The sequence below is a fragment of the Sapajus apella genome, unplaced genomic scaffold (assembly GCF_009761245.1).
Source record: "Sapajus apella isolate SASKATOON/1434 unplaced genomic scaffold, GSC_monkey_1.0 scaffold28, whole genome shotgun sequence".
Lineage (NCBI taxonomy): Eukaryota > Metazoa > Chordata > Mammalia > Primates > Cebidae > Sapajus > Sapajus apella.
This window is the reverse complement of record NW_022436968.1, coordinates 3570537-3597549: the sequence shown is the minus strand read 5'-3', so window position 1 is coordinate 3597549 and position 27013 is coordinate 3570537.

Here is a 27013-nt window from a genome sequence, read left to right as displayed (position 1 = left end):
TTAATGGGTATATCTTAATTTTCTTCTGGTTAGTAAATTTATCCTTTATTTCCTGGTTTCTATTTCTGTTTTCCCCTCTTTCTCCTTTTAAAGAAACAAGTTTGTCCTATTTTTCCATAATTAAGGTTTTTCTGACTGTGTGCCTATGCTGTCAATTTATAACGCAAAACTTGTAAAAATCCTTTAGTTCTGAATTTGAATAGGAAGTGTCAGTGCCATGTGGACACATATTATATTTTTCCAAATTATATATTTCCCACTTCTGTTTTCTGTAAAGGCCTAGAACAATAACCAATCCGGCAGTAAATGAGCACCACTAGCTCATAAATTAGGGTCTTTAAAACCAGGAAATCTTGGAAAAGAGGCTGATTTCAGGAGCAGGAAAACAGGGCTTTGTGGGGCAGGAAATGTACAAGGTAAGGAGGGAAATCTTGTCATACTTGAAAGCAAAGCTGCTATCAAAGATTATAGGAATTGTTTTAATAGGACTCAGGAGCCTACTTGAGCAGATTGCCACTGACCAAGAATGGACTAATTTGTGCATCAGTAAAGACGATAGTTACAATGGATTAAAACATATCAAATATATTTAAATAAATGCATTCATAATGATGCTAAAATAGAAGTGAAAAACTAATTGCTCACCTTCGAAGGATGCTATGGATCCAGTTCATTACTTTGAGAACTGGTGTAAATTGATAGAATCTAGCTTTTATTCTTCTTTTCCTATACTAAATGTTCTTAAAGCAATCACATTATTAATAAGGAAAAATTTCTCTTTACAAAACATTCAGGTTAATAAATGAAGGAAAAATGACTACAATAGCATTTTGCAGCTCCTACTGACTTGATGGAGCTGGGCACTCAGTGGCAGTGCCTACTGGCATCATGAAATGGAAGATGACCAGAAATTACGTGCTTCCCAGTGGAAGTTCACAACACCACCTCTGATGTAGTCTTGCCAAAAAAGGAACACTTGAGTCATATTAAGCCTATAGACTTATTTACCAATTTATAGGAAATATTAAAAAGGGGAATTATTATTCATATGTTTCTGCTTAATTTATTTTTCACAATTCCTGAAAAATAATGGACCTTGAAGCTGTGGATGGGTGCATATTCATTTTGAAAACTAAACCTAAATGTCTCTAGATATTCACACAAAAGTATACAGGTGTCAGCCTAGTTCAGATTTTTTTTTTTTTTGTCTTAGGAAGGGGTTAATCTTAGTGGCAAAGGAGATATTTTTAAAGAGGTTGACACTTAACAGGATGTCTATTATTTATTCTGACATCCTATCTTCTTATCTTGCTTTTGGTTATGTGGAGTAAGATGAAAGAAAATTGCTAACACTCCATAGCACAGTGTACTTGGTTTTAGTAATCTCAGCTTTCATTTAGATATTTTTAATGTTTTCCTCTCCAAAAAGGGGAAAAAATGTGAGACTCAAATAAAAAGCCAACAGGGAGAGGGGGCAGTTAAATTGGATTCTGCAGTGCTCAGTTCTGTGACTGCAGGATTAATCCTATTAATTATCTTGTCTTCTGACCTTGTGCAGTTTGGATTCTTTGTTCATTACCTCTTGAATACACACATCTTTCAGTGAATAGTAAAAATCTGAAAATTTTGAAATGCTAAGTTAAAAGCTATTTGCTTTACTTGGAAACCAAAGAAGAATTGTAGGAGTTCTCCCCCATATCAAATTCAGGAACATTTGATTTTTTTCAGTTTAATGACTAATACAGAATTCTTTTTGTGTGTGTGAGCAAGCTGCAAATTGCAAGATGACTCATAATGAATCCTCATCTAAAGGCTAGTTACTTACTGCTTATCTTGAATCTATTTATGATTAATACTTACTGCTAAAGATTTGTTGTATAGCATCAATTAATTTATTTAAACATTTTATAATGGATTCATTGAATATATATTGAGCAACAGCTATATATCAGGTACTTTATTGGGTCATGGAACTACAGCAGTGAGTAAGATCTATACATTTTGTCCTCTCTAGGAAGTTCTGGTTTGGTGAGTTTTCCAGGAAAGCATATGCCAAGATGTAATTAGAACAGTGAGAGATTTACTGAAGGCAACACCCATGAGGGATATCAGAGAAAGGGAATGGGAATATATGCAAGAGCCTCAGACTGTGACGCGGGTTTGACAATTTTGCAGAAAGAAAAGACAAAGGAAGGAGGATTAGGTGGAAAGCACCTAAGACTAAAGTGCAGGTCTCAGAAAGTCTCAGCTAGGCTGATGGGGAACCCTGAGCAAAAATTGCTTTTTAGAAGGCTCCCACATTGGCCAGGACTGGTGCAGCTCTAATACCTCTGCTGTGTTGAGTTATTGGCTCAGAGCAGCCCTGAGAGGGTATGGTCTTGGTTGAATGCCATGGTGGATCTGGTGGATATGAAAGCAGGAGGCTGTCAGCTAACTGCACATGCTCTTTCCTTATGGGCCATCTAAAAGGTACATTGTTGAACAGAAACAAAGACTAAGCATATTAGAGTAAGGATATCATGGGGGTATTTTAGTGGTGTGGCAGGACAATTCCATATACATTTACTGTTTTTCAGTGTTCTGCTCTGTGTCATGGCAAGCAATTTTACCAAAATTCTTTTACCCTACACCTTTCAGGTAGGTTCAGTCACCAGAAGGAACTGGCAGGCGATTGAAAAGTGGAAGAAAGGAAAATTCCATTTATTTTCCCCTTCTTTATTTGTCTACTGTCATCTCTCCAGCAGTAGCTACATCTCTTGTTTCGAGATCCTATCACAGTTCCTCACGTTGTGGTCCTGTCTCTGAATAGCCATGATCTGTCTCTGAGACACTGCCTGTGGCCACCGTCCTTTTACTCCACAGAGATTAAAGATTGTACTAGAAACTTCCAGCCGTTACCAGTCTCTGTGTTGCTTCTCTGCCCTCTATTTGGCTTCCCAACACTTTCATCATCTTTGGTAACCAATTTCTTGTATTAGGTCCCCTTATTCAGAAATATCTAGAGTGCTTTAATTTCCTGAGTATACCCTGATGGGCAGACCTAGTCTGGGAGAGGTGAAAAGAGAGATTTCCTTAATGAAATGACATTTAAGCTAAAACCTGAGATATGAATAGGAGCTATAAAAAATGAACTGAATGTGGCACTATCACTAGTTCAGTACTAGTACATTATCTCTTATACTCTTTATTTTCAAAACAATTTTACAGCAAAAAGTACAGATTCTTGAACTGCAGGGAGTGGGTTCAAATTTGAGTATCTGACAGTTTCTAAATATGTGACCTCAGGCAGATTATCAAATTCCTTATGCTTCAGTGTTCTTTTTTTTTTTTTAATAAATAAAATAGTAACTTTACCTTTTAAGGAAGCTATGAGAAATCAGTAAGTTAATATGTATAGCCAGATTAATATTTGTTATTATTCTTTTTCATACACATTGCAGAACTTTTTAGAATCTTTACTATGCTAATGTGCATGCTGAGCATTCAGGAAGAGCATATTGGATATGGAGTAGACACTGCTTCATTTTTTTTTTTTTTTTCTAAAATCTAATGTTTTAGGGGAGATGTTTGAAGATAGACTGATTTTTTGTTACTTACTCTAGGTCACCTTCTCTTTTGGCTTGTATTCTTGTGGGTTTCTTTCTCATCCTAAAATTCAGTAAGTTTATTAGGATACGACAAGCTGTTGGTCACTTGTTTTTTGAGATGGAGTGCAGTGGCATGATCTTGGCTCACTGCAACCTCTGCCTCTCAGGTTCAAGTGATTCTTCTGCCTCAGCCTCTAGAGTAGCTGGGACTACAGGCATGTGCCACCATGCCTGTCTAATTTTTGTACTTTTGGTAGAGACTGGGTTTCACCATGTCAGCCAGGATTGTCTCGATCACCTGACTTCATATCCTCCTGTCTAGGTTCCCAAAGGGCTGGAATTACAGGCGTCAGCCATTGTGCTCGGCACGTTGGTCACTTTTTAATGTTTTGCTTGATGTACAGGCATGTGTTATTGTTTTCCTTCCTTTTGGGAGAGGTTTTTTTGTTTTTGTTTTTGTTTTGTAATGACACCACAGACATGTTTTTCTGCTACATCTGTCTGGAGGAAGCCCATATTTCCCTTCAATTTACAAATTGACTCAGTACATTCACTTGGCATTTTATGTAAAAAGTAGCATGCTCTTATGACTAAGATAACAGATAATGGTACATGCCATCTAAATTAAGGCCAAATGTGGAGATATTTTTATCTTTCTTTGGACATTTAATGACCTATCTGATATAGACGGACTCTGTGCAGTTGTTAGAGCGTAGGTGATCAACTGGAATCTTCTTGGTCAGTTAGAAAACTGAATTTGCTCTTACAGTCCATTGATTCTTTTTTGTTTTCCCCTGTACCTTGTCCCTTACCATTTTTTGTTGTTGTTGTTGTTGTTATATCTTTCTTATTTGGAAAAGTTCAGAGTTTCACTTACAAGCAATAGCAGACTTACTAGACCATATTAGTGATTAATATAGTTCTGGTCTGTGGCTAACAATAAGCTACACATTTCTATATATCATAGAAACGATAAAAACTTAACTGGTCAAAGAAACTTGGAGGTTGATTTGCTCATAGTAGAGATCCAATCTATTGGATTGGATTCTTCCAATTCATTGGCTACATTGGCTCTGCAGCTACCACAAAGGAACATTTTGGGCATGAGCATGATAATTCAGGATAACCTGGACTTTCAGAACCATTGTCCCATGGTGATGTCAAGGTAACTAAGAGAATGCATTCTGGAGACAGAAAAATTGGGCTCAAGTTCCTAACCATGTAACTGTTGATCAATTACTTGATCCTGCTAAGCTGTAAGTTACTAACCAGTACAATGGAGATGAGATTAATACTTTCCTCATAGGGTTATTGGTGGTTATGAAATTAGATAATGCTTCCCACAGTTCCTGAAACGGGAAATATTCAATATACCTAAGTTGTTATTATTATTACTAGTCAATATACAAATCAATACCATATATTTTACAGCTGTGACTTTCTTTCTTTTCTTTGTCTAATAAATATATTTATTCTCTTTCAAGACAAAAAATAAGAGTTGCTACTTTCGGATTTGATTCCTGAGGGAAAAAAACCCACAATATGGGCATGGGGATCAATGAATTGAACATTTGAGCTAGTGTTCAGTTTTTAGCAAGGGTGAACTAGAAGAGAATGCTGAAAGTGTAAAACCCTATTTCTTTAGTGGCTTTGGACTGGGCTCTTCTATTTTTTTGTCAAAGAAGATCAATTATCTAGTTGTCAGATTTCTGCTGCTTGCTCTTCTATTTTGTCATTTTTCTCTGACTTTTATGGTTTAAATGTGGTTCGTCATGACCAAAACTCACATTGAAACTTAGTGTCCAATATGGTGGTATTGGGAGGTGATGCCTTTAAAAGGTGATTAGGTTATTAAGAGGGATTAATGCCTTTTACGTGAGAGTGAGTGCTTGCTCTCGAGGGGCTGAATTAGTTACCATGAGAGGGTCGTGTTATAAAACAAAGCTGCCTCTGATGTTTGATCTCTTCGCACATGCCTGCTTCCTCTTCCTCCTCTCTACCATGTTATGATGTAGTACAAGGCTTTTACCAGCGGCCGGCCAAATGCAGACTCCTGATCTTGGACCTTCCAGCCTCCAGAGTCCCAAGCTAAATAAACTCACTTTCTTTGTAAATTACATAGTCTCAGGTATTATAGCAACAGGAAATGGACTATGACACTAATTTTTAATTTCTTTTTTTACCTTTGCTCTTGGATAGTGTGTCAAATCTTTTTCACAGCCCAGGTTTAATATTTTGCAAGGTCAATTTAGCTTTTTATGGCTTAAAGTGATATTGTAAATACTATCATGGCATTATTAGTTACCTAACCTTTTTTAGATATTTTTCCCTAAATTCAGCCAACTCTCTTCCTAAAATATCTTTCTATATCTTATCTCTCATTTTAAGTATTATAAAAACAGTGTTCTAAAATATTTGTTTCTTGGAACAAATCTTTATAAAAGTATACTCTTCCAGTTTTATCATGCTATCTTGATTTTCTTGCCAAAACTTCAAAGGACTTAACACTGTTTATTTTCTGTATACTTATTTTTGATAAAAGGCAGGTCTATTTTGATTTGTTATTTGAATAAAAATTAACATGGCACATTTTTCCAAGTCTGCTCACTGTTTAGCTTGACATTTTCTACTCTTCCTTTTATATGTTATAACAAAAAAGAGATGATATATATTTATGTGAATAGTTTGGTTATTAGGCAGACAGAGAAGGATGAAGAGAAAATTGAGGCATGAACAATCCCAAAAAAGCAGAAGGAAAACAGTACTTTATATAATTTGTTGAAGAGACCAAGTTTCCACATCTAATTTTGCCTTTAACCTGGTGATTGCTTTTAGGCACATGACATCATTTTCTTGTTGTCTGCCTGCCAATCTGGGCAAATGTTGCTTTGTTTTGGGAAAATGCCTCTGAGTCAGGTTGAATATGTCAGTTAGTGGGAAGCTGCCTGCTTGTAACTGCTTTTTGTGTGGCCTCATATATTTCCTCAGCTGGGTGCTTCTGCCTCAGAGGGTTTTATTTATTTATTTTTTGAGGAATCTTTGAAATTGACTATAAGGCAAGTAGTTTCTGTTTTTCCCTCCCCTTCTTCTTCCTTCCCTTCTTTCTTCCTTCCCTCTCTCACTTCATTTCCCTTTTAGGAAGGATATCTCATTAATTCAGAAAAATATTCATCACACTGGGAAGGGATGAACCATAATAGGAAATTGGGGTTGGTAGAGATTCCTGCCTTTTTTTTCTATTTGGTATAGCTTACTCCATCAGGGTACTGATGCAATGGTGCAAAGAGTTCCAAGTGGAGTTGTCATTCTCTGTCTCTTGTCTCTCTTCCTTATAACCCTTAATAATTGGATAGAGATACGGTTTGTCTGTGTCCTCACCCAAATCTTATCTTGAATTGTGGTTCTCATAATTTCTACATGTTGTGGGAGGGACCTGGTGGGAGATAATTGAATCGTGGGGGTGGTTTCCCCCATACTATTCTTGTGGTAGTGAATAACTCTCACAAGATCTGATGGTTTTTTAAGGGGAAACCTTTTTTGCTTGGCTCTCATTTTCTCCCTTGCCTGCCACCATGCAAGGCATGCCTTTCACCTTCTTCCGCGATTGTAAGGCCTCCCCAGCCACATGGAACTGTGAGCCCATTAAACCCTTTTTTCTTTAGAAATTACACAGTCTCAAGTATGTTTTTATCAGCATCATGAAAACAGACAAACACAGTAAATTGGTACCAGGAAAGTGGGGTGCTGCTGTAAAGATACCCAAAAATGTGGAAGTGACTGGGTAACAGGCCCTGGAACAGTTGGGAGGGCTGGAAGAAAACAGAAAAATGTGGGAAAGTTTGGAACCACCTAGAGACTTGTTGAATGGCTTTGATCAAAATGCTGATAATTATATGGACAATGAAATCCAGTCTGAGGTGGTCCCAGATGGAGATGAGTAACTTTTTGGGAACTAGAGTAAACATGACATTTGCTTTGTTTTAGCAGAGACTGGAGGCATTTTGCCCCTGCCCTGGAGATTTGTGGAACTTTGAACTTGATGGAGATGACTTAGGGTATCTGGTAGAAGAAATTTCTAAGCAGCAAAGCATTCAAGAGTTGACTTGGGTGCTGTTAAAAACATTCAGTTTCAAAAGGGAAACAGAGCATTAAAGTTCAGAAAATTTGCAGCCTGATGATGCAATAGAAAAGAAAAACCCATTTTCTGAGAAGAAATTCAAGCCTTTAAGCCAGCCGCAGAAATTTGCATAAGTAATGAAGAGTGAAATGTTAATCACCAAGGCAATGGGGAAAATGCCTCCAGGGCATGACAGAGACCTTTGCAGCAGCCCCTTCTATCACAAGCTTGGAGGCCTAGGAGGAAAAAATGGCTTCATGGGTCAGGCCCAGGACCCCCTTGCTGTGTGCAGCCTAGAGACTTGGTGCCCTGCATCCCAGCTGTTCAGTCCACTTTAGCCATGGCTAAAAGGGGCCAAGGTCATGGCTTCAGAAAGTGCAAAGCACAAGCTTTGGCAGCTTCCATGTGATATTGAGACTTTGGGTGCACAAAAATCAAGATTTAAGGTAGGGTACCTCCAACTAGATCTCAGAGGATGTATGGAAACACCTGGATGTCCAGGCAGAAGTTTACTGCAGGGCTGGGGTCCTCATGGATAACCTCTCCTAGGGCAGTGAGGTATGGAAATGTGGAATTGAAGCCCCCACACAGAGTTCCTTTAGGGGTGCTGCCTAATAAAGCTGTGAGAAGAAGGCCACTGTCCTGCAGACCCCAGAATGGTAGATCCACCAACAGCTTCTACCATGCACCTGGAAAAACTGCAGACACTCAACATCAGCCCATGAAAACAGCTGGGAGGAAGGCTGTACCCTGCAAAGCCATGGGGCAAAGCTGCCCAAGACCATAGGAACCCATGTCTTGCATTAATGTGATCTGGATGTGAGACATAGAGTAAAAGGAGATTATTTTGGAGTTTTAAGATTTGACTGCCCTGCTGGATTTTGAACTTGCATGAGTTCTGTGTCCCCTTTGTTTTGGCCATTTTCTCCCAGCTGGAATGACTCTATTTGTACCATACCTGTATCCCCATTTTATCTAGGAAGTAACTAACTTGCTTTTGATTTTACTCATTGGCAGAAGGGACTTGCTTTGTCTCAGATGAGACTTTGGATTGTGGACTTTTGGCTTAATTCTGAAATAAAGTAAGACTTTGGAAGACTTTTGGGAAGGCATAATAGGTTTTGAAATGTGAGGACATGAGACTTGGGAGGGCCAGGGGCAGAATGATATCATTTGGCTGTGTCTCCACCCAAATCTCATCTTGAATTTCCATGTGTTGTAGGAGGGACCCAGTGGGAGAAAATGGAATCATGGGGTCAGTTTTCCCCATACTGCCCTTGTGGTAGTAAATAAGTCTCACAAGATCTGATGGTTTTATAAGGTGAAACCTCTTTCACTTGGCTCTCATTCTTTCTCTTGCCTGCCACCAATGTAAGATGTACCTTTCACCTTCTGCCATGATTGTGAGGCCTCCCCAGTCACATGGAACTGTGAATTTGTTAAACATATTTTTCTTTACAAATTACCCAGTCTCAGGTATGTCTTTATCAGCAGTGTGAAAATGGACTAATACAGGCAGGTTGTTGCTGTACAAGGGCACTTGTCTGAGTGGAGGCTGAAATCCATACTGCCACTGACCAAGCTGTGTGACTTAGAGGAAGAGGCACTATCTAAAAATTATTATAAAGACATGGTTGATTTGCCCAGTTTGGAGACCTGAGTTCTCCAAGAGCAAGTGCCCATTTATATTCCATGTACAAAAGTTTAGTATGGTCTTTTAGCAATCTGTGCCACATTAGGTGAGTTTGTGGACTGCGCCTTCTTGGAAATGGAAGCATCTTGATGGTTTGCTTTCATCTGATTCTGTCTGGGTCATCTCTGGGAGAAATTTTTTTATGTGCCTTGTTATTTTTCAGCTGGTATGTAAGAGGAATTAGACCCTATTCTTCTGTTCTTATCTTTCTAAGGAGTCTCTACTTTATTTAAAAAAAATGTATTAAGTGGTTAAAAATACAAAGGAAAAAAAGCAAGAAAGCAAGCAAGTAAGCAAGAAAAAAGAAAGAAAGAAAGGGGAGTGAGGGAAGGAGAGAGGGAAGAAGGGAGGAAGAGGAAGGAAAAAGAAAAAGAGGGAAAGAAAGAAAGGATATAGTGAAATGTCTTTGTTCTATTCTTGTCTCCAATTTGCTGAGTTTTTTACTCTACTGTCGTAGGTAGCCACCTTTAATAGTATCCTATGTTTGCATCTATAATTTGTTTATGCATGCACAAACCAATAGAAATATAAATTCTTTTTTCATTACCTAGTATTCTTTTAAATAGAAAGTATATTCTATATGTGGCTTACATTTGAATTTTTGTTTTTATCTAACAATATCATCAAGGACTTTTGGAATTTGCACACTTGAATGTTTTCAATCAATAGTTCTTACAAACACTGTTGTAATAAATAACCTCGTACATTATTCATTTTTGCACATGGCAAATATGTCTGTAGGATAAATTCCCAGAAGCAGAAGAGCTGAGTCAGATGGTATTTAAATTTGTAATATTGATAGATATTGCCAAATTTTCATTCATAAGATTTCAGCAGTTCATATTCCTACCAATGAAATTTGAAAATGTTTCCCTAATGACTTGCTAGAATAGTGTCTTATCAAGCTTTTAGATTTTACCCATGCTGATAGGTGATATTTCAGTGTCATTTTTGCATTTCTGTGACTGTGAATGATATTATCTTTTCATAGAAATGTGAGATATTTATATTTCACTTTCTGTGAAGTCTGTTTATATACTTTGCCCATTGTTTTTGTTGAGTTATTGGTCTTTGATTATTTAAATCAATTTTTAGGAGCATTTCATATATTAATTTAGTTCTTTCTTTGTTAAATAAGTTGTAAATAAATTTTTTTTAAAAAAGAGTTTTTTTAAATGTCTTTTGCCTTTGTTTTTATATTATTTCAACACATAAAAGTCATTTAAAATGTAATTGCATGGGGGGTGGGCAGCTGGGGAGAGATAGCAAGGGGAGAAATGCCAGATGTAGGTGATGGGGAGGAAGGCAGCAAATCACACTGCCACGTGTGTTCCTATGCAACAATTTTGCATTTTCTTCACATGTACCCCAAAACCTAAAATGCAATAAAATAAATAAATGGGAAAAAAAAATGTAATTGCATTAATCAGTCTTTTATGGCTTCTGGAATTTGAATGAGATTTTGAAAGAACTACTTGAAACAAAGTTTATAAAGGAAGTCTCCCATATTTACTTCTATGATTTAATTATTTATGTGTAAATCTTTGATTGATTTGGATTTTGTCCTGATATCATACATAAGGTATCATATATAAGGTGTATCATATATTAGGATTAAATTATTTTTCCAGAATGCCACTCACTTTAATCAAGAATAAGACATGTATTCCCATGGTGAACACTTTTATTTGACTTTGTACTGAAGAATAGTCCATATAGTGTACTAAAGAAAGACAATAGAGGTACAACAATTTTAAAGAAAGCTAAAAGATAAAAAATCATTATTTGTAGATCTGATTTTATACCGGGAAACCCAAGAGAATGAACTGAAAAAGAAACACTAAAACAATAAGAGATTAAATAAGATAGTTTGGTAACAGATTTTTAAGTATAAATCAGTAGCTTTCATATACAAATAACAACTATGTGCAAGGTCTAATAGAAAAGATCTTATACAGTAGCAGCATAAAAAATAAAATACCTAGAAATATACTTAATTAAATATGTGCATAATCTATGTAAAGGAAAGTTTGGGATACTGTTGAAAGGCAATAAAAAACTGCTGAGCAAATTGAAAGATATATTGTATTTCGGATAAAATAGTCCATAAAGATATCATTCTTTCTAAGCTATTTTATAAATTAGAAACTCAATAAAAAGATTAATGGCATTTTTTTTTGAAATATTTATATGGATGCGAACGAATACATGGAAAAATATAAATAGATAGCAAATTTAAAATAAAATTTGAAGGGGAACTAACACTACCAGATATTAAGCCTATTGTAGAGCCTCAGAACTTAATGCAATTTTCTACCAGTGCATAAATAGAAAGATTAGAGGAATAAATAGGAAGTTCACAAATAGACTCCAAATAATAGTGGAAATTTTTTACATGATAAGGATACAGTCTCAACCTAGTGGGAAAAAAATGATATTGGAACAACTCATTTATTTTAAATTACATGTTGTGAATCACCTATAAATATAAAAATTCTAAAATGCATCACAACAGCCCCACTTTCTGGAAAAGCTAATGAAATTAAAACTGCACTTTGCAGTCTACTAAACCCACAACTTCAGTAAAGACATAACTTGTTTCCTGATCCAAAATGAAGTAAGTTACCGAATTCCATCTCTACCAATCAGAACATAATTTGTATGTACAATATTGTTTTCACATTCCCCAGTGCATAGGTATTATGGAGGGGGAGAAAAATTATACTCTTTACAAAGACAAAATGTAATACTTATAACCCTTAAGAGTCATTTAGAAAAATAGTCTTTAAACAACGCACAGTGCTTCTGGAGAAAACAAGGGGGCATTCTTGAATGATTTTTATCATTCCTGTTTCGCTGAGTGTAAAGGAAACCCTGGCATGATAGGACAGTTGACCTTTATCATGCTTTCTTCTATACTCTCATGGAGAAAATATCCAGGGCATTGGTAATCCACCAGCATGCGGGATATGCGTGGAGGCAAGCTGTGTGCAGTGTTGATTGCTTTCATTAGTGCTCAGGAATTCTTAGGGAAGTAGCATGGCTTATAAAAGCAGCTCCAGGTTTTTCATCTCCAGGTGTTCTTATTCTAGGCTTGTTCCTTTATTGCCTTGCTTGCCTAATTTCACTTTCACCCATTTTCTAGGTTAAATTTGAATAACATTTCTTCAGATCTTTCTGAGATATTGGGCAAGAGAGCTGTGTTGTGTATATTAACGAATTTGGGGTCTTAAAGTCATTTGATTCAGGGTGCAGTATAAATGCAAAGCAGCGTACACCGTAAAGCAAAATGCTAATTATTGCGGGCAATGCAGATGCTGCTTTTAAAGGTACCAGATGTGTATCACTTCTCAGCATCATGGGCTGGCTCCTGAAAAAGAACATGAGGCAGGTGAATGGTATAAAATGAGTAAAGTAAATCACTTTGGAGAATAAAAACATCCAAGCAAACAGAGCTACAATTATCTTCAGAAAAATTAGAAAGCTGCTTTCCAGAAGACAGCCAGGTCAAATGAGTAATAAAAAATATAGTAAAATACAGAGGTCCCCAATTTTTTTGAACACTGATGAATTATACTTTTGTTTGTTTTCTTTATATATTGTTTTGTGGTTTAATAAAAGGTTGAAATGCCAATTAGTAGATTTGGACACAATTCAATCTAATGTGTGAGAATATTTCAAGATAATTTTTTTCCAATGTAGGCTCAGGATGTTAGAACAAAGCTGAGAATTTAGCTTATACAAATGTATTATGTGCTGTGAAAACCAGGTAAACACATAAGTGTATTCATGGAGAAACTGAATTGCTTTCAACCAATCACAAGGGTAAGTTGATCTTTTAATTAATTAATTTGTATTACACACCCCAAAAGGACATTTCCATGAGAAACACATCAATTCAGGATAACAGATTAGAAGGTGACATTTGAAACCACAAAGTGGAAATAGAGGCATATGCTAACTACAAGGACAAGTACAGTTGCTCTGAGTAGACATAAAAATTTCTCTGTGGCTATGTCAAAGAAGAGGGGCCCTAATAATTTCATAAAATTTGTTACCAGGATGGAGGGAACATATCAGTTATTCAAATGAGGCTGTATTAGCATTTTATTCTGAATGCAATTTAATGCATGAGATCTAATAAAGAGATTTCCAAGCAATATAATGTACTGTATTTTTGATGACAGTTTTACAAAAATGAAGAAGGAATTTATAAAATAAATTTGGATCAATTCTGAAAAATTTTAATATCTTATAGAATATGGGAGATAAAAAAGAATCTACCATTTCACAAGTATTTAGTGCCAGATTCTTTTATTTGTGGCAGATTTTTTTATGTTGATATCACTGGGACCCCAAAGTCTAATATGAATGTAAGAATAGACAAAAACAAACTTAAAGTATAAGAAAAAAATACATTCTATTCCACTAGAACACATGGATTCAGGAAGGGAAACAACACCCCGGGGCCAGTTGGGGGGTGGGGGGCGAGGGGAGGAAACCTAGAGGATATTAGTAGGTGTAGCAAACCACCATGGCGTAAGTATACTTACGTAACAAACCTGCGTGTCTGCACTTGTATCCCAGAACTTAAAGTTAAAAAAGAATAGACAAAAACAATACTCCAGAAGATTCTGAAATCCATCCTATACAGCAATGGTTTATCATTTCCATGAAAAGGGTGCTTTATATTAGGATAATATCTTGCTTATTTTTTCCTGAAAACTCCATTATCTACTTCTATAACTCCATTTTGTCTAGCCTAATTTCATATATAATATTTAGTACTTCAAGTAACCCTTCAAAAAAATAGCAGGATACACATGAAGAGCCCCTGTTAGTGAATTGGTAATTTCAGGGACAAAATGAAGCAACCACATGCATAGTCAGTAAAGGTGGCAAAGGAGATGAATCATCTCTGCAAACCTCTCCGGTGTCCTCCCTCTCTCTCAGCAGATAACTCGCATCCCATTTCAGAGGACGTAGAAGCTGTTACTCAGAAATGATCTCTGCTTCTTGTTATGCCCCTACTCAGTGCCTGCCTTCCACTCTTGCTCCTTCTCATCTCTCATCTGGGCCAAAGCATCCTTCTTTTCCTGGAATCTCACCCCCTCTGCCTTCTCTGAGATCTCCCTTTGTAAATATGCTTGATTCTCTGCTCTGTTCCATTGGTCTTGGTGCTCGCGTCTCTAGGAAAAGCACAGAAGTGATGACAAAGATGATGGCAACTCTACTCTTCCACCCAATTTCTTCTTTCCCTTCCCACACAAACCTCCTGACATTTACAGCCCGTTTCCACTTTTTCACCTCCCATACTCTCTTCAATTTGCTGCCACCTGGCTGCTTCCTTCACTCTGCCTATGAACAGCTCTTGGCAAAGTCACTAATAATGTCCTTGTTGCTATATCCTGTGGGCACTCCAGACCTTTGTCTTCTGAAGTCTCAGCAGCAATAGACCTTCATTGCCTTCCTGACACCTTTTCCTCTTTGTGCTTTGAAACATTGTTCTTCTGACTTCCTGCTGTTCTGAAGACTTGTTCCCAGTTTGCTTTGTGGTCTTTTCTTCTTCCACCAAGCTCTTACATTTTTGTGGAATTCTCCTCCCTGCTGGCTTTTGTTCTGTTGCACGCAGCACACTCACCTCACTACCCCCATGTTTTAATTGCTATCTCTCTTGAATTTTAGGTTTGCATATCAAGCTCCCTACTGAATCTCACCTGCTGGATAAACATTGGGCCCCCTACGTACAGCACATCCAGGCCTGAACTTGTATCTTGCCCCTAACTTGCTACTTCTGTGTGCCCTGTGCTATCCCTCCACCCAAAAACGCAGGAGGCATTCGCAACTTCCCTCTCTCTCTGTCAACCCCATCCCCAGCCCGTCACTAACTTCTGTCAATTTTGCCTCCTTAAAATCTCTCAAATATCTGCTATTCTGCATCAAGCACTGACGATCTCTACCTGGATTGCTTCTATCGCCTTCTTGTCTCCCTACCACCTGTGGCCTTGTTCTTTCTTAATTGGTTCTCCTCGTAGCCAGAGGGATCTTGGTACAAAGCAAATCAAATATGTCATTTCTTTTTTTTTTTTTTGAGACCGAGTCTTACTCTGCTGCTCAGGGTGGAGTGCAGTGGCACCACCATGGGTCACTGTAACCTCCACCGTCCACACTCAGGTGATCCTCCCATCTCAGCCTCCCAAGTAGCTGGGATTATAGGCACATATCTCTGTATTAGTCAGGGTTCTCTACAGGGACAGAAATAATGGAACATATATATATATAGAATATATTCCATTATATATATATATATTTATATATTCATATATATATAAACTCATATATATGAATGTATAAACTCATATATATAAATGTATAAATATATATATATAATGGAATTATATATAAACTCATATGAATATATGACTATAAATATATATATAATGCAATATATTATATATATAAAATGGAATATATATTATATATAATGGAACATATATATAATGGAATTATGTATATAAACTCATATATATATATAGGAGTTTATTAAGTATTAACTCGTACAATCACAAGGTTCCACAATAGGCCATCTGCAGGCTGAGGAGTGAGGAGAGCCAGTCCGAGTTCCACAGTTGAAGAACTTGGAGTCCGAAGTTCAAGGGCAGGAAGCATCCAGCACAGAAAAAAGATGTAGGTTGGGAGGCTAGGCCTCTCTCTTCACATTTTCTGCCCGCTAATCGGCTGGCAGCATATTAGATTGTGTTCACCCAGATTAAGGGAGGGTCTACCTTTCCCAGCCTACTGACTCAAATGTTAATCTCCTTTGGCAACACCCTCACAGATACACCTAGGATCAATGCTTTGTATCCTTCAGTCCATTCACGGTGACACTCAGTATTAACCATCACAGCCACCATGGCTGGCTAATTTTTGTATTTTTAGTAGAAATGGGATTTCACCCCATTGACCAGGTTGGTCTCAAACTCCTGGGCTCAAATGATCTTCCCATCTTGGCCACCCAAAGCACTGCGATTAAAGGCATGAGCCACTGCACACAGCCAAATAGTCATTTCTATGCTTAAAAACCTTCAAAGGCTCATTCTCTCATGAAGTAGTTCCAACTCCTTGATAGGGCTCATCAGACCATTCATGACACCGTACTCGATTTTTCTTTAGCCTCAACTTTTAAGTATATAGTAGCCACAGGGAAGTTATTTCATTTCCCCAGTATATGGGTACAAAGTTCAGAGTTAGGGGCCCAGACTTTGGCACCAGACTATCTGGGTTCAGATTCCAGCTTTGTCACTTAAAAACATCATGACCCCACCCTGCTTACTTAACTGCTCCCTCTCAGTTTTCCCATCTATAAAATCGGATGATAATAGAATTATTGTGAGGCTTAAACAGGTCAAAGTGTATAAAACTCTCAAAGCAATGCTGGGGTATAACTGATATTTGGCAAACATCACCCACTCTTAATATTGCCGCCAGCCCTAGGCACTGGAAAGATTGTGGAACCTCACATTTGTGATTCAAAATAAAAACAATTCAAGATTGTAAAATACATTTCAGCCAATAAGTCAGCCTAAGAAAGGTGTGATTTTTTTCTCAGTGATTTTTGCTTTGATCTTCTTTGAAAACACTAGATAGAAAAATAGAAATAGAGATTTTGTTGTTTGTGCTTTGTTGGTGAATTGATCCTGTGTTCAATCTGGCTTTCTGATACAGCAAATGCTTTTCCCTCCTTCTAGGTCACTCTTCCGACTTCTCACTGACTCTTCTTGGCAAGTTCTTTTCCTCATTTAGGTCTCATGTTACAAGTTAGTTCTTCTCAAAGGCTGTCTTAGACCTGGAATCTGAGCTTGTTCTTGATTACAACTCTCTTTTCATTATGTGTTCCCCCAACGTGGCACTTCCTGTTCTGTGTCATAATTTCCCCTTTAATTCTGTGTTGTAATCTCCTCTTTACTGTATCTCACATTATTATGCTGTCACCACAAAGACAAGACCATGTCATAATACCCCTTTACTGTATCCCACATTATAAGGATATCACCACAAAGACAAGGCCACTTCTATCTTGCCCACATTATCTTCCTTCTCTGCATAGCATAGCATGCGCTCAGTGAATCAGAGACTGACTAAGCATCGGGAAACTTACTTGCCTTTAGACATCATCTCACTAGTACAGAAATAATTCTGTGTAAGAGTATATTTACCCATTGCAAAGTACTATTTGTTTTCTTTTTCCTTCTTACATGATGACTCTGCCTTCAGTGCCACTCATAACCCAGAGAACTACTAGGTTGGTCTTTGCTGTTTTCAAAATCAAATAACAGAAATGAAATAATGAATCTTTTAAGACTGAGTTTGAAAAACCTTTTCATACAGTGATGGAAGTTTTCCCTGTGCTGGGTTGTGAGAACTAGGTATGAAGGCATTGCTTTTGGATCTGTTGTCTGAAGTCCGCCATAAAATCCCTAGTGGCAGAACCTCCATCTGGGGCTGACTGGTGGAGAAGCTTCTGTCTAGGAGCCCCTCAAATCAGAGTCTGGGGGGAGTTATGTGTTCACCTGCAAATACAGCAGCTGCTGTGCTGCAGACTTGAAGGCCCCTGGGAAGTCCCTGTTCCCTATTTGGCAGTTAGGAGCTGAGATTTCATCTAATTGTTATAAATCATTCAGCAAACTTTTGTAAGTTCTTCCTAGGAGGTTTATACTCGTGCCTGTAGAGGCATTATGTGATGTATAAAGACAAAGACATGGTCCTGCCCTTCAGAAGTAGTAATCCAGGTATCACCTGCTGCTCCTAAGAACCTCCACCCCATGTCTTAAGGGAAATCCAATAACTGCTGTAGGAGTTTTGCAGTGTTCAGGGATTTGTGCTTCGTTTAGTCATCTTGGGCTTTGCTACCTTACTGATGCTGGCTTTTTGTTTATTGTGTCTTCTGGCTGTTCTTTTACCTTTGTCTTACTATTGACTCGGACATAGGACACAATTTCTTCTCCCTAATTCTTTGCTTCTGACTCCTAAAATATCACTCTGGGGAGCAGCTGTGGGTGGTAGCCTTTTATAAAGAGATGAGTAACAGTGAGAAAAGTTATAGGGCATTCCATAGTTAGATAATCGAAAATTGAGCATTGGACTCTTGAAGAAGTTCTTCAGCTATTTCTCCCAATGTGAGCACGGGGCACCTGCTATGATTTTGCCCCCCTCTGTTTTCCCCTCTGTGCTGCCTTTCAGTCACTCAAAAAGAAAAATAACATTTTCTTGTGCTTATGTATAGTGAGCACTCCAGCTCTCTGTATTCCCTACCTATAAGCTCTGCTTGGGCTTCTGCTGCATGGCTGTTGTTCACCAATGTACTCTACTAAACAGTGCACTAATGATTCCATGTCCCACCCAATTCTCCTTTCTCTCTGATTAGGTGATTTATATCGCTATCACCACCCCCACCCCCACTCCTCTGGAGGTACAAATCGAGATAGCTACTTTCTGCTTAAATGACATTTTCTCTCATTTTCCTTGCAGACATTTGAGACCTAGAACAATCTTGGAAGAGTTTATTTATTAAATTCTTCATTTCCACACGTGAAGGGCAGGGCGAGGCTTGCTCACCAGTGTACTCCTATCACCTACACACAGAGTAAGCACCCAACAAATATTTATCATGTGAGTGAGTTGATACTTTCAGGAGAGCTGCACTGGAGTTAAACGTGTTCATTTTTTCTTTAAATAGCTCGGCACCACCTAATGTTCATCTTGTCTAATATATACTGTATTCTAGTCATCATTTCAGGGTATTATTAATTTGAAAACAGGAATAATTTATCAGGCTTGCATTCTGTTCACAGCATTCTCATTGACATCTAAGGCAAAACAGTGAGGATCTGGCAAAATGCTTTTGCTTTGCAGACTGTGGCTCTGTTCTCTTCAGGAACCATGGCTGCCAATATTCCCAAGAGGGAATGAACTTTTGACTCTGGGCATCACACAAAGCTTCAAGCTGTTCCCTGTAGAGCGAAGAGCTTGGATGGAGTTAAGGACTTCAGTGGCTCTTGCTAATGCTTTAAGGCAGCTTCACCTATATTTGCATCATCCAGGCAGTCTGCCTGAGAAGCACACAGAACAGCTAAAGATCACGGCTTGTTTTGAATATGCCAGCCAGGATTCCTGGGAATCTAAGTATTGGAATCAATGTCTGACAATTTTTTTTCTCTAAATAAATCCCAACAGCTTTGCCACCAGCAGTTGTCGCCTGTGTGTTCTTAAGGCATCGTGTCCTTGAAAGGAGTGTCGTCTCTTACATATCCTGTTTATTTTCTCAGGTGAAATGATCTCACAAAAACATTTTAACTTAGTGAAATTACCAGCCTGTACCAAAAGGCGTTCTGTTTGAATAGGGCATCTCTTTATTTCCCAAGTAGCTTTGCAGTGAGAAAGCTGACGGTGATATAGCTGTTGACCTTAAAGATGCAATGTTTGTGAACTTTCTCAGGAGAAAGTTGTGCTATTTACCTAGTCCTTCAGTGAAATATGATGCTTCCTCACAGAGGGAGAAAAGCTTTGAGTTTTAGATCCACAATGTGACAGGTTTCCTTACTTTCATTACCCACTGCCTGCATTTTGTTTGGAAGCTGGAACAGGAGAGCTGCTGATACTGTTGGAGTGAATTCCTTTGTTGTGTTCTCTTCTCATTTTGAAAACCATAAGAATTGCTACTCAATAAAAAAAAATAACATTTGTGCTTCCTTTTAGTATTGGTTTTGTGACTCCAGCAGTGAGCACTGCAGCAGGCTCTGGAGGAAGCTTTTAGGAGTCTCCATAATTTTTTCCTGACCCCAGCTGGCGATCAGTTTATGTCCTGAAGCTTGCAGAAGAATAGCCCTAATAATTCCCGTCCTAGTGCGGCTGCATTCTAGCTTGCTCTATCTGAAAGGAAAATCTGAAAGGTGACAGTGTTTTGAAATGTTATACCTCTGGAAACAGGAAGAGAAACACCTTGGATTAATGGCCTTCTTATTTGCTAAAAAAGAAAGCGTTTGTGTTCACATGAGAATGCTGTTGAACAACTCTAACCTGTTACCATGTTTATGATCCTTTTAGGATTTCTTTCTCTCTCCTTGTCTTTGACGTATTGTTTCAATCATTCACTCAATCACACTATCATTCTCGTAGTCTTTATTCATGTACTCTTTTATTTAATAATCATCTGTTAAGTATTTTTTATGTGTAAGACACTGTGTAGAATAATTGCCCCTGCCTGCCTCAAAAGGATTATTATTTTTTACATCTAGAGGTTTATAAGCTGACAAGGCAGATAGTAATTGACCATAGAGGTATATACAATGCCAGGTGGTTAAAAATACATTCCTGTTGCACATTTTTAACACCATTCAAATTATTTCTATTTATATTGTCTGATTTAATTCATGTTCATACCACTTGTAGAGTTGGGATTAGAATCCATGTATTCTCATTCTTCTTCCTTTTGTGATTGTGACTAGACCATCCTTAGGCCAAGTGAATTTTACGTAGCATTGAAAATATATTTACAGGATGCATTTGCTTTTCTGAATGTTTTGTCAAGGAATACATACAGACATTTTCCTTTAGCATAATTCTCCCTTTGTCACCAAAGTTATTCATTACGGTGTTTCTTTACATGCCTGTTTATTTCACTCATCCCGAGACCATTTGGAAGAGGGGGCATATTGTAATTAGAATATTTACAGAGAAGTGTGGTTGCCAGACTGGGGATGGCAGCAAAGAGACAAACAAAATATCCTAAAAGGTACTAGTAACTACTGTTTAAAATGTGCAAAGAGAAAAGAATTCCCTATTCTGGAAGATACAGTTAATTTACTCTTAAGAAGGGACGCAACAATCTGGAGCAGATTGCACTAGTCATTTAACCCACGAAGGGGAAAAATAAAATTATATCTCCCAAATAAACTTTACTCTCAATTATGATCTCTATGGTCTCTTCCAGCTCTAAAATTCAATGATTCTAATTATGTTCCCTATGAACGCGTTGTTTCAACTTCTCTAACAAAATAGACTATGAGGCTGCTTCTCCCTAACTCAGGGTAGAGTGGAGAGAGGAAAATACCAGTTAACATAATAGATACACCAAGTGAGGCCAGACAATTTTTTTTTCTGGCTTATGCAATTCAACTCACTTTATGTTATATAAATTCAATTTCTAAAAAGACTCACATAGGTGAGTCTATGATGGCAGAGACAGAATGATAGATTATCAAGAAAAAATTATTCCATACTGGGTAGTCAGGCATGTTTATGTTACCCCAAAGTGTCATATCTGGGGTTTGTTCTGTTCCCTTATGAGGCACTTTCATATTTGATAGCATCTTTGCTTTTCTAACAACCTTGTGATATAATGGATATGATTAATAGCATGATCTAAAGCACAAGTTCTAAAAATATTTTTCTTCTTCAAAATACCCAAATGACATCACACACTCAAATCAATAATAGTGCTCCTAATGGTAGAGGTTCTCAGCAGGACGCTTTTCCATCCTCTCCAGGATGCATGCTGGAATCTGAGGAGGGTTTTGCTCCACAGTGAATTTTATGTGGCATTTCACTCTCAACCAAAACGATGCTCCTCCCAACTTCTTCCTGTTGTAAACTATGATTTCTAACTGACGACCCTCTTTGATTATCTAGAAACCCCATAAACATCAATTAAAGGAGAGGAAGGAAGTCATTAGTATTACTAAACAACCACAGGAGAAGGATCGGGAGAGAGGAGCACTGGATACCATGACTTTTTCAACTAATCTTCACATCCAGATACTTGGGTGGACATAAAGACCATGCAATGGCCCATGTTAGGAACCGCTTTGGAGAACACTGAGACTAATCAGCTGTGCCAGTCATTTCTCCCAGTTAATTGAATTAATTTACTAACCCAATTATAAGGATACTTAATTTTCATTTATATCATAGGGAAGACTCATAATTACATGGCTATCTGCATTTTGCTTCCTCAAAATGATCTTAACAGGCACAAGCCTTGCTATCTTGCTTTCAAAGAAAGGCAATAGAGACAAGACTTATGAATGATAACTAACATTCATCAGGACTCTTGAGTTAGTAGTTTATCTGTGGGGAAGACACAGTAGTTAATCTGTGGCAAAGAATACCTCCTGAACGATACAGGATTTGGGCAGTCTTGAGCAGGGGTAGGATGTAACAGGAAAAAATTTATAGTTGGTATATGAGTGCATTTTAAACAATAGTGGTTGTTTGGGGAAATGTACAACTTCCTGGGTAAAACAAAGCAATATCAAGTGGTGGAACATTAAAATAAGTGAGGAAAGACTGGAGTAATTGGCCCCAGTCATGTCACAAAGGTTCTTCAGTGCCAGATTCTTTATACAGAAGCATGACAGTTTTTGAGTAGGGGTATTCCATGATTACATTCATGTTTTCGAAAGCTAATCTTTTCGCAATATTGGTAGAAAAGACCAATGACGAGGCTTTTGCAATGCTCCAGTGAAAGTTTTGAGAGCAAAAATCAGAATGCTAGCAGGACTCTATCTGGAGGTAGCAAACATAAGGAGGTAGAGGTGGAGATAGGGAGGCAGAGTCACAGATTTGGAACTGATGGGATATAAACTTGGGGTGTAGTAAACAGAGTCTGGAATGAGTTGAAATTGGGACAGAATCAGGAACGAGCTGAAGTTGTACAGAGTCAGGCATGAGTTGAAGTCGGTTGGTTGGTATGTATATAGGATATATTTTCCTACTGAAATAATATTGCGATGGTATGTTCCCAGTTTTGTCCATAAAACACTGTTTCATTCATAATGTGGCTCCTAAATTAGAAAAGCATGGTGGGAACAGCAGGCAGGGATCAATGCAAGAGATGTGAGAGAGTTAATCAACAAAATTTACATCAAATTGGGTATGGGAGACAAGAGAAGATGATTCCAAGGTTTTGAACTGGATGAATAAAAAGATAATGGTGTTATTCACTGAAATTGGAACGTGGAGGAGTTTTGGACAAGTGAAATTTGAGTTGGTGGATGTGAGTCAAAGCATCTTGCTTGCCAACTCTGTGCTCATCATTAGTGCCCTTCAACAGGCCAGTGAAAATTTGGGGCCTGGAGTTTATAGATAATTAGGTTTTTGGGAGAGGTTGGTAACTACTTCCACTGTGGTGATAGCTGAAATTGTAGGAATTGGTGAATGGGTAGGATGCATTACAAAAAGAGGAGAAAAAGAGCCAGGGGAGATCTTTGGAGAAGATACATGAGAAGTACAGCAAATAAATATACTGGTTTTGTTCTATGCAGAAATCAAAAGTGTGCCACTGAAATATACGGCCTCTCTTAAATAACAGCATTGTGTGTGGGGAGGGAGAGGGGATGGGGTTGAATATTGTATCCTGGCTCCCACTTTTTAAATCAAACCGAGCAAAGATGGCATGATCTGTAAATGTTCTCAGTTGTCAATCCTGTTGTGATGTTTATTTTCAGCTGGGAAATGTTTTCCCTTGTAAAGATCAAAGAAAGCTAAAGGCTCCAGGTTTGTGCACAGGGAGGGTTTGTAACGCACACGCTTCCCAGTTTGTTTAGCCAGTGACCTCCAACTTGATTCAGAAGTAGTATTCACTGCAGAATGAGAAATGATTCATTTCTGGTTCAACTTTAGCCTTGGGCCTGTTCCTACATAAAGAATTGCTGGGTGAGCTTGATTATATTCAGAGGCTTAGAGGCTTGAACTTCCAGAAAGTACTCTCTTAATCATTTCACTCTGGTCCTCAACCTGACAGAACCAAGAGCCCCGAAGGGGAAATGCCAAAGGCTTATCTGTTTTTGACCAACATCTTAAGGGATTTTACTACTCCAGGGGCTTCTGTGGCCTGTTGCTTCCTTTGCCTTGTTTGCTTTCCCACAAACTCTTTCCCATGTCCCCTCCCTTTTGACAGCCTATTTAGTACCCAGCTCTCCCGAGTGGTGAGAGAGTTGCTCAGCAGTGTCATGCTGTAATGGAAGTGGGGTCCCACAGGTGCCCACTGCCTGTCCCTGAAAGCTTTTTCATCTTGTCCCTTGTTACCCTGGAGAATAATTACTTCAAAGACCAGTCCCAGTGCCTGATATTTCAGTTTATCTCATTACCTCCGTTTTTCTTTTTTTCTTTTTTTTTTTGCCAAGCCCGCCAGTGGTGCCAGAAATCCAATCAGGGTTGCTGGCAGTATTGCCTGCCTAGCATGTTCAGCCTCTCCATTGCCCAACACGCTAATGTTCCCTGATTGCAAACCCTGTCATCATCTTCTTTGAATTAGCTGCACCTCCTGAAATGGCATAATGACCGTGCAGTGCTGGAGTGCTGATGTGGAGTCCTGTTTTAACTGTCTGTCAAAGCCCGGGCTAATGAATTCTATTAGCATATAAGCTTGCCAGCTTTGGGAGCCCAGAAGGAGCCAGGCAGCCAAACGCAGCTGGCAGAACAGAGCCGCAATGCTTCAGAGAGCTCCTTGGCAATTGTGGCACCAGAGACTCCATAATGTAAATGTACAGACATGGGAATGTATGCAGAATTGGAAAGGTTATTTGTTACAATATACTCTAGCAGTAGAAAATGGGATGAGAGATGACATTTTTTAACTGTGGGGCCCACCTCAGGCACTTTAAAGAATAGGATAGCCTTGGGAGTGCCCCAAGGCACTCATAGTCTAATCTTATATTCTTTTGGAAATTAGAATGTGTGGAAGCAAGGTATACTTCCACGTGACTTTTTTTTTTTTTTTAAAGATGGCTTGAGATACTCACCTGACATTAATTTCATTTTAGCTGCAATGGCCAGTGATGGGCATCATTGCTTTAATAATTAGGCATCATTCTTAGGACTGCTTGTTGAGAGTAGATGGCAGCTTAATGACCAGGACACCACTCTCCCAACCTTCCATTATAATCCAACTTGCCAGAATCACAGAATGAGGAACCATCAGTAACTAAAAAAAAAATGCAGTTTTCTAGTAAATAGAGACTTGAAGTGGATAGATATTCATCACTAATTTTTATGTTAGTGTTTAGGATAAATTTACTGTGAGAGCAGGTACCAAGGTTGCTAGGTAACCAGTGGTGATTGTCATGCCCGATATTCAACTCTTAAAGGGTATGCTTAATGGGTGTAATCTTCAATTTAGTTTGAGATTAATTTAAAAATGTATTGCTTGAAATATTTTATGTTAATAAACTTTTAAATATTGCAACATGGTATTAACACTAAATATGTGACAGGCACTGAATTCCAGAAAGGTTTCTTAAAACTGTATTAACTTGTGGTTAGAGCTAAATTATTCTGCCCACTAAAATAACTTTTGAATAAATTAACAAATTAATTAATGTTATCCTTAAAGACTTGGTGAGAACCTGCATATTTTTGGGTAAAGGATTGCAGACATAGCAAATGTAATTATAAGGCCCATAGCTAGAAATTGAGTCTCCAGCTATTTCTATTTGTCTTTTGTTTCTTCTATTATATATGATCACTTTTCAATCTTTACTGTTAACAAAAGAAATATGTGAAGGAACTTTGACTTACTACGCCTGAATGCAGTGCTAACATTTTAATTTTAATTTTGGAAAAATAATTTATAATAGTGGAACATGGCACTTTTTCACTTAAAGATCATGGTGCTTAAATTTCCTTATAATCTTCTTATTTTTGTTTTCTTCCTGCTTGCTTACCGTTTTGAAGTATTATTTATTCATTTCTTCTTTCTTAAAAGTAAATACAGATATGCCTTTTTTTGAGTAAAATATGGTTAACCTGTTGTTTATTTGACCCCTCGGGAGTTGGATGAATGCGATAAAATAAGTTAAGTAGGTCATTGGCTTTTGTGGACACTGTTGGTTGCTTATTTAACTACAAATATTACTTGTGCTTCTTCATCTCCTAATTCCTTGCTTCAGACCCTTGTTCGTTCATGTACTTGCCTTTCAACAAGGTGGATCTTGTTTAATCTGTGGCTAAGCCAATCACAAGAATTCCGGTTCCCTTGACTGTCACTGGAGAAGGACTGGGCTTGTGGTACAATTTGGTCAAAGAAACATGAGAAAAATATTGGAAAAGGATGTATCCTAATTTCCAGTTTGGCATTATTTGAGCAATATGTGATCCCATGACGTTTGAAGCTACACCAAACTATAATCACAAATACGGCAAACAGCACTAAAAGCACGAAGATGGTGAATCAAAAAGATGCCATTGTTAAGACACTGAATTAATGAACTCTGGAACTTTAGACTTCTCATGTCAGAGAATATATTTTCCTTACTGCTTAGACAATACTTTTTCCATTTCTTGTAGCCAAGACATTGTAAATGATATAACCTTACCATTATTTTATTTTTAGTTAGAATTTATGCAAGGATAAACGCTTATGATTTCTCATATGCCTTCTCCTCTTAGGTCATTACAATTGCAGACAATGTACAATAACAATATTTTCCATTGCTTCAACTGGCTGCCTGCACATGGCATATGCTTCCACACTTGCCTTCAATGTGGCAATCAGATGCACTGATTGATTGATTGTTCTGTTCATCAACCTTTTGTAGGCAAGCCCCTCTGTCAGTTACT